Source organism: Panthera leo, chromosome D1 (genome assembly GCF_018350215.1).
Source record: "Panthera leo isolate Ple1 chromosome D1, P.leo_Ple1_pat1.1, whole genome shotgun sequence".
In the NCBI taxonomy this organism is placed as follows: domain Eukaryota; kingdom Metazoa; phylum Chordata; class Mammalia; order Carnivora; family Felidae; genus Panthera; species Panthera leo.
The window spans coordinates 113,728,023-113,741,253 of NC_056688.1; the positions used below are offsets into that span (position 1 = coordinate 113,728,023).

Below are 13,231 nucleotides of genomic sequence, written 5' to 3' on the forward strand. Positions count from 1 at the left end.
GGCCGGCGGGGCAGACGCTCAGGGAAGCAGACAAACAGGAAGCGAGAGGGGACAAGAGACACCAGGGCGCCACCAAGACACATGGGGCCCGATTGGACATCTGGAGCCTCCCTGCCTCCTGCCGTATTGAATGGGTTAGAGCCCAAACACACTCACATCCACCCAGAACCTGTGAACCTGGCTTGTTTCAGACAAAGGGCTCTTGCCTGCGGGGCCACGCGGGAGGAGGGCGGCCCTGGTGCAATGACTGTGTCCTTATAGGGGACACGGAAGGGTCCTTCCTGCCTCTTCCAGCTCCTGGGGGCTCCAGGCGTCCCTGGGCTTATAGCCGCGTCCCTCCAGCCTCTGTCTCTGTGGTCACGTGGCCTTGGCCTCCCTCTTATAAGGACGCCTGTCATAGAGTTAGGGTCCACCTACGAAACCCTTGATCTCGTCTCGGGATCCTTAACTTAGACTCACCGCTGTGAGGCCCTTTATCCCAACAAGGTCACGCTCACAGCTTCGGGGCACTGGCACACGGACAGGTCTTTTGGGGGCGACCGTCGGCTCACTGCAGGTGCTACCCACAGGGCTTGGAAGCCTGGATCTGTTCACGGCTGTTCTGCCAGGGCCGCGGGAGAGACAGCCTTCTGTAAACGAGGGCGAATGAGCATCGGGCACAGAGCCGCAGAGAGGCATCTAGGGGACACAACTCTGGGCTCCAGCCTGTTTGTGAAGCCAATTGGAGCTGAGTCCCGCTCCATGGATCTCGGAGTCGGTCACAGAGGGAGGAAGGGAAGGACCCGGAGCCGTCTGGCTGCCCGGAGAGGGTCCCCGAGCGACTGCCCAACGCCTGAGCAGACCACCCCATCCGCAGGACAGACGTCCATCAGCTGAGCCGGCCGGCCTAGTTTAGCTGGGGTGTCGTCCTCCCAAGCATTAGCACAAGTGGCTTTTTCTGTCCACGAAGTGCCAGCCTGCTAGATGGACCAGCCTCAGTCCGACAAGGGGAGCGGATTCCAGATAGCTGGCCTACCCTGCAGCTCCCAGGCCTCGGGGAGCCCCACCAGGCACCAAGTCGCTCCTTCCAGTCCCTATCTGGACACGCTGTCCTAGGCCCCTCTGCGCAGCTGCCCCCAGGTTCTGTCCCTCTTATCCCGCAGCCAGGTCCCAGCCACCACTGGGCACCCCCGGTGCCTGGTCTGGAGCAGCACTGAGTTCAGACCAAAGTGCAGACCCCGCCACGGGAAGCCCCGAGCTGGGCCTCGGACAGGCTGGGTTGACTCCTCCCAGCTGTCGAGTCGTGAGCAGCACAGGCCCGGACTCCCGTCTCGCGGCCCCGCACCCCCACGCAGTTTCCATCCTGGGGTCTGTCATGGGCTGAATCGTGCCCCCCTCCCCAGATTCCTACACTGGAGTCCTAACCCCCAGTACCTCAGAATGGGACTTTATTTGGAGACAGGGCCATGAGAGATCACTGATGAGGTCCTGGTGGAGGAGAGACGGTCCTCATCCAGCGTGACCGCGTCCTTACAAGCGGGGGAGGTGCACGGACAGAAAACCCAGACGCACGGGAGGAACATCACGGGAAGACAGGGCAGAGACGGAGGGGTGCATCTGCAGGCTCAGGAATGCCACGGACTGTCACCACCGCCAGCTGCCGGGACGGAGCCGTGGGACAGATGCCTCCGGCAGCACCTCCAGGAGGAAGCAGTCCCGGGACACCCTGATACCTGATTTGTGGCCTCCAGAACTGTGAGGGCACCGCCCAGTCTGTGGGGCTTCCTTACGGCAGCCCTAGGACACTAACACGGGGCCCGGACGGGCTGCCCCAGCCCAGCATCGTGTGCGCCCCCCCCCAACCCCGCCAGGGGCGAGAGGAAGCAGAGGTGTTCTCCTCTGCACACACACAGCGCCTGTGTTCACGTCCCCTGGGTCAGAAATCAGTCACGTGGCCTCACCTAGCTGCAAGGGAGGCTGATAAATGTAGCACTATACCAATATAGCATCCAGAAGCTTCTAGGCGGGACGGTTGGCAGTCTGTGGCATAGAGGCTACAACAAACGTCTTGGGGTCCCCCCAAACAACCACCCGCCCCTCATCCCCGCTGCCTGTCACTCGGCACCGATGCCTTAGGAAGGCAGCAGGGCTGTGGCTCTGGGGGCACCTGCCCCCTCCCCCTGGGGAAGGCAGAGGACCGAGCTGAGGGTTCTGGGTACCGGGTTTTGAGCGTCAGGCAAGAAAGTTTGGGTTTCCCCGAAGGAAGCTCTTGCGTTTCCATGTGAAGTGTGCGGGCTCCAGGAGGCACGCAGAAAGCTGAGTTAGGGGTACGGCCAGGATGCAGGGGGAGTGACTGAGGCGGCTGTACGGGCACCAGGGAGCAGGGAGTGTCCGGGCGGCAGCTGAGGCCAAGGAGGGAAGGGTTACAAGCAGGAGCAACAGGAGGCAAGAAGAAGCCGGGAGAAGGCGCGCAGCGTCCCGGGGGCCCCGAGGCCCAGGCGGGCAGGGGTGTGTGCCCTTAGCGGACGGACTCTGCTTTGCGCCACTGCGTTGGCCCCTTCCTCCTGCCCGCTGCGGCATTCGGTGTGGCTTCCTCAGGGGTCTCCTGGGGGAAGAAGCTCGGACTGGCATCACACGGCCACGCAGGGGCCGACGTGAACAGCTGTGCTGTTCAGGGGCTGTTTAGGTGCTGGGGTGGGGGGGTCTCCCTAGGGAAATCGGGGTCTGAGCGGGATGGGACTGGAAGAGGCACAGTCAGGCCTCCTCAATGGGGGAGGCCACAGTGGCCAGGGGCAGATCCGGGAGCCTCGGCCAACCACAGTGAGAGGGAGGGACATATTTATGGAAACGTGTATGTATCTGGGAGGTTAGTACCTCAAGGGGGGTTAGCACCCAGGAGGGAGGCTGGCACCCAGGAGGGAGGTTGGCACCCAGGAGGGAAGCTAGTACCTGGGATGGAGGCTAGTACCCAGTTGGGAAGCTGGTACCCAGGAGGGAGGCTAGTACCCAGGAGGGAAGCTCATATCCAGGAAGGAAGCTAGTACCCAGGAGGGAGGCTGGCACCCAGATGGGAAGCTGGTACCCAGGAGGGAGGCTGGCACCCAGGTGGGAGGGTGGCACCCAAGAGGGAGACTGGCACCCAGGAGGGAAGCTAGTACCCAGGAGGGAAGCTCGTATCCAGGAGGGAAGCTGGTACCCAGGAGGGAAGCTAGCACCCAGGAGGGAAGCTAGTACCCAGGAGGGAAGCTGGTACCCAGGAGGGAAGCTTGTATCCAGGAAGGAAGCTAGTACCCAGGAGGGAGGTTGGCACCCAAGAGGGAGGCTGGCACCCCGGAGGGAAGCTAGTACCCAGGAGGGAGGCTGGCACCCAGGAGGGAAGCTCGCATCCAGGAGGGAAGCTAGTACCCAGGAGGGAGGCTGGCACCCAGGAGGGAGGCTGGCACCCAGATGGGAAGCTGGTACCCAGGAGGGAGGCTGGCACCCAGGTGGGAGGGTTCCTAGGGATAGGCTCTCACTGAGTCCTGCTAATGGATGTGGCCCTGGGGTTGGCAGGATGGAGGGAGAGGGTAAGAAGATGGCCCAGCTCATGGAGGTAAAGTGATTGCTTCGCTACTGACAGAATTTGGGAGGTGAAGGAGTGTAAGTGTCAGGGTGATGAGGCTAGAATATTTTAATATTTTAATATTAATTTAAAATATTTAATATTAATTTTAAATATTTTAATATTTTACCTTCTAAGTAATTTCTACACCCAACGTGGGGCTCGAACTCACAACCTCAAGATCAAGAGTCACATGTTCTGCCAACTGAGCCACCCGGGCGCCTGAGGAGACGCTTTTCTAAGAAAGGAACTCGGAGGGAAGCCAGGTGGGCGGAAATGACTGCTGGGTTTGGGGCCCTGGAGCCACAGATGCAGGGGACCCTGCCAGCCCACTCGCCGGGGGTCCGTTAGTCCTTTGGCGAGAGTGTCCGAGGGTCTCCTGGGCTGGGAGTGGGGGGCACAGGCGCTGGGAGCGGCCGAGCGCGGGCAGAGGAGCGCGATTTAGGCTGTGCCCCTGCCCCCCGGGGTCCCGCACCCTCCACGGGCCTGCAGCCTGTGCCAGGCGCCACGGCCTCGGACGTCCCACGGCACATGACGCGAGTTCATGGCCCCCTCTTGCAACTGCCATTCCTCTGCACACACACTGTGCCACACCTGCCTCTCCCGGAGGACACACGCTTTCACCTCCCCTCCTGGCTCGGGTGATGCTCCTTAAGCTGTTACCCTGACTTATGCCAGCCCCGGGGCAGGGCTTTCTACGTGTTTCCTTCCAGGCAGGGTGGCACATCTCCGACCCTTCCGTGGCCCAGGGTACCCTGCGGGATCATGGCCTTATTTCCTACTGAGCCTAAATGCAACCCTAAGCCCCTCACCCAGAGCCCCCGGAGCCATTCCCAGCTTATCAGGAAGTCTGCAACATGAGCCACATTGCCAGCCCTGTACCTGCCAAGCCTCGTCAAATGTGTCCCCTGTGAGCTCTGCTCGCCCCCAGACCCCCGCATCCAACACCCCATCCAATCACTGGCTCATAACCCACCCCTAAGCCTCTAGGCCCCCAATGTCACCAGCTAGCACTTCCCGCATGGGCTCCAGTGAGCACGGGCCTGGAAGGTGAACTTGCTCTGTGCAGGAGGATCCCTGGGGCTCTCCATCTTGCTCCCAGGGAGGCAGCGGTGAAGCAGACAGAGGCAGCCATGAGGTACCTACCGGTCAAGCCTAGGAGGGTGGAGATGCCCACATTGCGGGGGGCAAGGGGGTCGGGGGTGGGACGAGGTCTGTCCGCGGCAATCTGCCTCCTGGCCCAGCCACGTCTGCGGACTCTGGGCACCTGAGAGGGGACTCCAGGCCGTCCCGGTCCTGTTCCATGCGTGGGTCACAGCACCCAGCGACCCGTTGTCACTCTGGCCAGCAGGGATCAGATTGGTCCCAGGGTCCCCAAAGCTCAGCCCACAAAACTGAATGAATCCTGGTGGTTCCTCCACTAGGAGATCCTCTCTGGCTGGTGAGACCAGAGGCTGGTGTCAGGCTTCCCTCCCAACATTCTATTGATTTGCAAATGCACCATTGGCATGCAAATGGCCTGAGGTCATCAGCAAAGCTCCAAGTCCTCCCTGGGGAGCCAGTGAACAAAAGAGGTGCCTATAGACCCCAAGAAAGCGCAGTCGGTACCTGAAGGGCCTCCAGACCCTGGAACCATGGCAAGTGGCCAGAGGAGCGGTCATGACGGCAGGACCCTGGGTCTGTCCGAGAGCCCATGTGCTGCTGGGACCCGGTTCCCGAGTCACCTGGGCCAAAGGGAAGGTGACAGCAAATGCTTGGAGGCACAGGGCCCCTGCCCTTGGGGAGGACATGGCTGGGAGCCCAGGAGACGGAAGTCCAGGGATAGGAGCCCAGGCCAGAAGGGTAACGCCTCTCTGGGAGCCTCCAGACACGCAGAGGTCCTGGGGGCTGCCTTGCTGAACACAGGATTTCTGGGTCTTCCTCCTGGGTCTTGGGCTGACCCCTGTAGCCCCATCACATGCCGATGGGTGTTGAGTTGGTTGTGGGTGACAGAAGCGGCCGCGAGGTGGCAGTGCTGACTCACACTTCACCGCCCGAGGCGCCTGAGGCTGGGGTCCGCCCTCGCCACGTCCCGGGTCCCGGGTCCGCAGTGGTCCACGGGGGTCATCAAGGAGACGGGCACATGTCTGAGCCACGCCCGGCCACATCATCTGAGTTGCCCAAGGCCGAAAAGAAATTGGGGCGACAAGAAGGAGTACTTGGGGGCAGTGAGGGATCCCCATGCCTGGGATGCCGCGGTGTCGGCTTCAGAAGGTGACCCTTCCTCCAGGTGCCTCCGGCAACATGGGGCCCTGGGGGCTGCCTTGCCAGGAACAGGTGGATTTTAGGGTTCTCCCCCTTGCATCGGGTGCCACCCCCAAGCTGATCGCATGCCCTGAACGGTGCCCAGCCCGCTTGTGGGTGTTGGAGTCAGCGGTGACCGCGAGGTGGCGGCACCAACGCGCACATTACAGCAGTCGCGGCAGAGGCTGTGGTCCACCCGCGATATGTCCCGGGTCCGCCCAGGCTGGATTCCGCAGGGGTCCACGAGGGTCATCAGGGAGATGGGGTGCTTGTCTGGGCTACCCCAGGTCAGGCCACGTCCGCGGTCCCCTAGCCACGGGTCCCCTCGAAGCCACCAGTGCCGTGGAGTGGGACTCACATCACATCTCCCAGACACGGTGGTGACAGCACCTGCCGCCACCTTTGGCGCACCGGACCCCGCACACCGACGCCACCAAAGACAGCCCCCCACCCCCTGGCTTTTTAATTGAGCTGGCTTCCGAGGAAACTCTCCCAGCCCGTCAGACCCCAGGCAACCAGGCATTAACATCCATTCAATTCCGGTGTTCAGATGCTAATGATCTGGGCTCGAGGCTGCCTCCCACCCGCTGGGGAGGTCCTCCTGCGGAAGGTCCTGCTTCGGGAGGTCCTACCAGTCTCTCGAGCACAGCCACCAAAGTGGGGTGCGGCAGACACCCCAGTGTCCCGGAGGGGGTCGTTAAAAGGTGGGGATACTGACGTGGCGACCGCGCTCTGGGGCCAGGGTGCAGGTCCCCACAAATGCGCCCTGGGATCGCGGCGGGTGCGGGGAGGCGCGTGTCCCGACCAGAGCGCACTTGGTCTGTCCTAGAGCCCACGTGCTGCTGAGAGCGGAATCCGAACCGCACCCTAGGACCTGGTCCCGTATCAGCAAAGAGGGGATACTTGGGAATCAAAGGGTCCCTGCCCTCGGGTGACAAGGACTTGACGGGAAGCCCAAACTCTAGAGGGAAATGTACCACCCTAGACCCGAGGCGGCACGGGATCCTGGGGCCCGAACGCAGGGGGATTTGGGGATCCCTCCTCGCACGGGGTGCCGACCTCCAGGCTGGGTGCACTCTCTGGGTGGCCCTGAGCCCGTGGGGGCATGGAAACAGCAGTGACCGCGAGGTGGCGGCACAGACTCACATATCACTGCCCGCAGCGAGGCTGGGGTCCGCCCGCAGGGCGTCCCGGGTCCGCTCAGGCCTGATGCCGCGGCGGTCCACGAGGGTCATCAGGAAGACGGAGTGCTCGGCTGAGCCACTCCATCTGTCACCCCCACCCGCGTGGCTGAATCTGGGGAGACGGGAGAGAATACGTGGGGGCCGTGAGGGATCGCCTCACCCGGGATGCCGCGGAGTCCATCTCAGAGAGAGAGAGAGACCCTTCCCACCGGTGCCGCGGGCAGCAGGGGGTCCTGGGGGCTGGCTGCCTCGCGGAGTGCAGGAGGATTTCGGGGCCCTCTCGCCTTGTCTTGAGCCAAGCCCCACCGTCCCATCGCTCGCCCCTGCACCCCTGCACCCCTGCACGGCGCGGAGTCGGTTGTGGGTGTGGATACCGCAATGGCCGCGAGGTGGCGGTGAGGACTCACATCTCCGCCCGGAGGCTGCCGAGGCTGGGGTCTGCTCGTGGCGAAATGTGGGGGTCTGCCCCATCCTAACTTGGGCGTCCATCCACGGCAAAGCCTGGCTTTCTCCCCCACAGAAAAGCTGGGGGTTCGCTCATGACAAAGGCCCGGGTGTCAGGTTTGGAGGCGAGCATCCAGCGCTTTACGGCGGCTCTGCCAGAGGACCGCCCTGAAGTGCGTGGACTCCAGCTTCTTTGCCTACGTGTGCTGCATCCCCGGCGCCAACCCCGTAGACTTGGCGGGCGGACCCGGTGCGCCGCGGGGCCCCGGTACCCCCGGCAAGGCCAGAGTGGTCACCCCAGGGACAGGACGGACAAGGGTGTCGAGGGATCTTAAAGCTCTCAGGTCTTTGTTCGGTCCGCACCCGCAGTGCCGCAGGCGGGCGGGTGCGCAGGGTGCCGGGGCAGGACTAGGAGGCTACCCAGCTGGTCACCAGAGCGCGCCTGTGAGCCACAAGACGGGAACGCGGGGCACCCCGACCGCAAAGGGAAGCCTTCCTTGCGGGAGACGCTATCCCCCCAGTGTCAGATGGTACTGGGGCTGGGAATCGGCCACCCACCCTGGCCACTGAGACCCCCGGGGTGAGCCCCTGTCCCCCCCCCCACCCGCCCCCCCGCGACACACACACACACACGCCTCATGTGACTGCTCCCCGTGGACTCCCAGGACCCCAGGGGGAGCGTGGGGTCTCAGCCATGGTGGCGACTGAGGGTGACTCAGTCCTGCCCCAGCCTCCCCGAGCCCCCAGCCGGAGCCCCCGTCGGGAGCAGAGTGCGAGCCCAGCGGTGGCTGGGCGGGAGCAGCGTGCTTGGTCTGCCCCGAGGGGACCCGAGTGCTCCGACCCAAGGGGAGGGGGACGTTTGGGGACAATGCCAGTCCCTGTGTAGGCGCTGCCAACAGAGGGGTGCGGAGAATGCCCTCTTTGGAGAATTCCGGGACGGGTGTGCTGGACCGGTCTGGGGCGGAGGCGGGCCTTGCGGCGGCCCCGAACACGGTCGCTGCTCCCATTGGCTGGCGGGGCAGGGGCGGGAATTCGGGGCGGGGCCACCCCAGTTAGAAAAAGCCCGGGCTAGGGCCGGCGAGCAGGGTGCGGGAGGGGGTGGTGGGTGGGGTGGGATGGGGGGGTTCGGGGGAAACTGGGGAAGCGGGGGAGCCGAGGGGTAACCAGGGAAGCGTGGGGTACTGGGGGCAACCAGGGGAAGATGGGGACGGGGTACAGGGAGGCTTGAGTGGGCCAAGGATCACCTTGGAAATCTGGGGTCTGGCAGGAGCGGCAGAAGGTTGGGGGGCTGGCTTGGGCAGGGCTGGAGGGCACCTGGCGGGAGTGTGGCGTGGGGTCCCAGGTGTCTTGGAGTACGGGTGACATCGGCATGGGATGGGCCCAAGCTGGGGGTGTAGAGGAAAGAGGGGGGAGCCAGACATTCATCCCGGTCAGTTTTGGTTTCAGGACGTGGCGGCTGGTGGACGAGGGGAGCTGGAGAGAGATTCGCCCGGGACCCGGGGCAGTGGGGCTGTATAGCTGGCAGCCGTGGGTAAGTGAGGACAGCGGTCTGTCGGCCAGGTGAGTCCCCTCCCCTCCCTGGGCCTTGCTCTGCTGGCCTTCTGCAAGAAGGGGGCTTCGGGGAGCAAGGGCCAGCGAGGAGAAGCGGCTGACCTCCCGGCAGAGCGGCAGGACGAAGGAGAGCGGTCAGCACAGGTGACATTGTCTCGGGGGGAGCTGAGACCGTGCGGGCTGGGGGGGCCGCGTGCCCTTCCCAGGTAGAAAGAGCATTTCGAGAGAGCAGGCAGGAGATGAGGCAGGGCTGCCGGCAGGAGAGGTGACAGGTGGCTGTGGGGATCCAGCACGTGCGGGGTCGGGGGGGCACCAGGCCCGGGTCGGACAGGATGAGGTGGGGACTCAGGACGCAGCAGGGGTCCCCAGCCGCCACCACATCTCACCCACTGAAATTCATTTAGTAGCAGGTACAGGAGCGGCTCTGGCCAGGCCAGAGCTTTGAGGGCTGGGGAGCGGGAAAGAAGGAGCAGTGCGCGGGGTGTCCCGCAACAGGACGTCACCGGAGGGAGCGGCGGCCGCAGGTACCGGCTCCGGAGAGATTTCTGCAGCGAGGAGGCTGCTGCGGGCCCAGCCTGCGGACGCGCCGTTCCCACGTGGCACTGCGGCCCAGGGTCTGGCGCGGAGAGGGCCCACAGCGTACTTGGTGACACTGTATGCCTTCACCGCTCAGCCCCTGGGTCTGGCATGACAGACAGGACAGCACCAGGGGAGTCAAGGGCACTGGCGAGACCCGACTAGGCGAGGCGGGTGGGGTGGAGTGAATGAGAACTCTGGTGGGGGGCCGGGGCGCAGGCAGGGGTGAAGGGCGGGAGCCTGGCGGCGAGTCCGCCGGGGCACTGGCCTCCAGAGCCCGTGGCCAAGGTGGGCCTCTGCGGGCGACGACGGAGCAGGGATCGGTGCCTCTGGACTCGGGACTGGAGACGAGGGTGAGTGCCCGACACCCCACCGTCCCCCCGCCCGCCCGCCGCCTCTGCCCGCGGCTCAGCTGGCACCCCCTCCCCTCGCCCACAGCCAGGTCTCCAGATCGGGTGATGTGCTGCTAGCCTCCGAAGGCCGGGCGCGAGGCTGCGCTCAGAGAGGCATGACATGGTCCGGTGTGACGGCGAGGACAGACGTGACGCCGTCCGGCCTTCCTGGTGAGCGCGGCTGTGAGGCTTGGCCCCCGCAGGCCGACCCACCCGCAGGGCGTCCCCCCTGAGCGCTCTTGCTTCCCTAGACCATTCTAGGCTGGCGCCGCGGGGACCCGGAACACCCAAGGGCTCGTTCCTCTGCGCTCCTGAAGGAGCCGACACATGACTGCTGCTCTCTGGACCCCTAGAACCCTCAAAACGACAAGGTGAGGAGTCCCCGGCCAGCCGCGGGCAGCGGGCACGGGCCAAGGAGCAGGGAACTCACCGTGTCCTGCCCCGCAGAAATGGTGCTACCCAGCTCACGCCTGGGCCTTGGAACTGGGACTTCTTCAAGTCCCCTCTAGCTCTGACTCAAGAATATGCTGCATTCTGGAACCACTACACTCCTTGACTCAGGAATCGGCTCTGGAAGGTGAGTGCGGGCACCCTTCCGGAAGCTTCCGGGGCCGCCCTGCCCGGTCCCCGCTCACACGTCCTGTCGCTCTCTGCAGGTCAAGCTACAGGAACGAGACCAGCCCGACAGCGAGACCGTCGGAAGCGAGCAGCACCCGCGGCGGCCGCCACCCCGCCTGGCGCCTCCATCTCCGTGGCCACCCTGCCGTGGACAGGCGACCACCAACCAGCCTCCACGCCCCCACGCCCCTCACCCTCCTTCTCTTCTTCCTTTCCTCTGTGCTTTCATTTCCTTTCTTTCCTTTCCCCTTTGCTCGGGACTCAAAGCCACCGTGACTCCGTTTCCCCGTCCCTCCCGAATTCAATTTGCACTAAGTCGTTTGCACTGGTTTGGAGTTCTGGGTCTGGCCTCGAGTCCCCGAGCGCGTGTGCAAGCAAGCTGCTGAGTGCCCGCACCGTGCCCAGCGCCCACCTGCCGTCCATCTCTGCCTGGGGGTGCCTGGGTGCGGCCGAGTGTGTGGGGCCCCACCCTCCCCTTGCCTAGTCTGGGAGCTCCAAACACCGAGCAAACCTTGAAGCATTCCTTTGCAGAGCAGCTCGCTCTGTGCCCCTCCCCGCCAGGGTTTCACCAGAAGCCCTGGACTCATCAATAAACTCAGTTACAGCAATTTGTCTCAGGGACTCTGGAATCCGAGCTGTTTGCCTGGGTGGGGGTGGGGGTGGCTCCGGCTGGGGGAGGTGGGCACGGAGAGGGTGGGGCACAGGATGGGGGGCATGAAAAAGCCATGGAGGGGGGCACAAGGAATGGGAAGGTCACACATGAGCAGGGGCACAGGGAGGGGGGTGTCACAGGGCAGGAGGGGCCACCGGGACGGGGGGGGGGCATCACAGGGCAGGAAGGGACACAGGGATGGGGTGAGGCACACGGAAGGGGGGGCATAAGGGAGGCACACGGCCAGGAAGCGGTTATGGCCCAGGAGGAATGGGGGGGGGGGTGGATGAGGAGGGAGGGCAGGGAAGGGCATAGGACACAGGGAGGGGCCTGTGGGATGGGGTGACAGGGAATGGAGACGTGGGGTGGGGCCCAGAGGGGAGAGGTGGGGGGGCAAGGGAGCCCTCAGCACGAGGGACAGGACGGCACAGAATCTCCCTAAGCCCCTGTCCCGCCACACAAACTGCCTGAGGGACGACACCCCTGGGCCTCCCTGGGCCCCTCTCCCCCCAACCATCCGAGGAGAGCAGGCCTGACACGTGGGAGGGCAGAACTGGGGCCAGGCAGCTGCCCCAGGGAGGGAGGGCGGGGGAGCTGAGGCAGCCGAAAGGGGGAGAGGCAGAGGGGAGGTGACAGGTGAGGGACGAGACTGGGGACATGTCCCACCGGGATCCATGGATCTGTGCCCTATTTGCAAGTGCAGCCCCCATGAGCTTGTGGCTGGCGTCCCTGCCCAAGACAGCCACTGGGTCGGGGACCCCCGGGCTGATACCCCTCTGCAGATGCTGGGAGCATGGGGGCGCAGCTGTGGGAAATGAGGCTGGGGTCCTCGGCCCCTTCCCCCTGCCCTCTCCAGCTGGCAGACCAGAGGCCAGAAGCCCCAGAACCCCGCCCGGGCGCCTGGGCCCTTCCCCACGGGCTCACCTCGCAGCTTCCCCATTGTCCTCACGTGTGTGTGTCCCCCTCTGGGGCCCCCGCCCCTCCCACCACACCGGTACTGGGGACGAAGAGCCGGGCCCTTGGGACTCCCAGGCAGGTGGTCGCCAGGGAGCAAGGGTGACCTAGGGCCTCACACGGGGCCCCTTGGGTGTCCCCTGTCATTCCCCAGGGCCGCGGGCAGCGGCAGCGACAGACCGTCTGTCTCAGGCCCCCGGGCCGGTGAGATGAAGGAATCTTAGGTGTCAAGGGTTAGGTCTAAAACTGGCCTTTATTATCAGCGTGTTTCTCAGCTAGTGCTTCGAGAACCGGGGCCAGCTTCCTGGGGTGCTGGCCGGAGGGGCCCTGGAGATGGGAGAGGGCAGGGGTGCTCTGGAGAACACAGGGATCGTGGGTCCCAGCAAAGGGTAGGCAAACCTCTGGTCCCCCAAGTTGGTGGGGCCGGTGGCCTCAGCCTGTCACTCGGGGCGGTGAGTCACAGCCACACTCTCACCCTGAGGCCTGCTTGGGAAATGGAGAGCATCTGGTCCGGAATGCGGGAGGGTGGGGTGGCCCCTTTCCACACCCTTCTGGGGGCCCCTAGTGCACAGACCTGACTCTGTCCCCCCAGGCCTGCCCCGCGGTGTGCCCGTGCCCCTGTGCCCTCTGAACCCACGGGGCAGGGGCGACCCCAGGGCCGAGCAACCGGGAGGAGACCTGAGCGCGGGGAGGGCCGGGGGTCGGCAAGCACGGGAAAGGTGAGGGGCAGCCGGTCCCCCGAGGACTGGACGGAGGCCGCTGGGGCAGAAGCCACAGGCCAAGGCTCTGCAAACAGGTCATGAGCCCCAGCCTCGCCCAGGGACTGGGAAAACAGAGGTGGCCTCCCCCGCCCTGACAGAGCCCCTCCAGGGAACAGGGACGGCCAGGTTGGAATGTGTTTACCTTCGGCCCAACCCGATTTCCTGCTTTTTAGAGAAGGGGCTCACAGAGGCTGTCAGACAGGCTCCTGGCGCCCCCCACCACCCAGAGGCGCTTT

The 13,231-nt window shown here is 64.7% G+C and overlaps 1 long non-coding RNA gene across 2 annotated transcripts; it reads left to right on the plus strand.

Moving 5' to 3' along the window:
* Positions 1-8,626: 8,626 nt before the first annotated feature.
* LOC122199737 lies at positions 8,627-11,236 on the plus strand. 2 transcript variants are annotated; one of them, XR_006193606.1, is made up of 5 exons: positions 8,627-9,971; positions 10,057-10,181; positions 10,262-10,381; positions 10,458-10,587; positions 10,667-11,236. It is a non-coding gene; the product is annotated as an uncharacterized LOC122199737 (long non-coding RNA). The 2 variants fall into 2 exon arrangements; XR_006193607.1 differs by having other exon boundaries at positions 10,061-10,181.
* Positions 11,237-13,231: the final 1,995 nt, after the last annotated feature.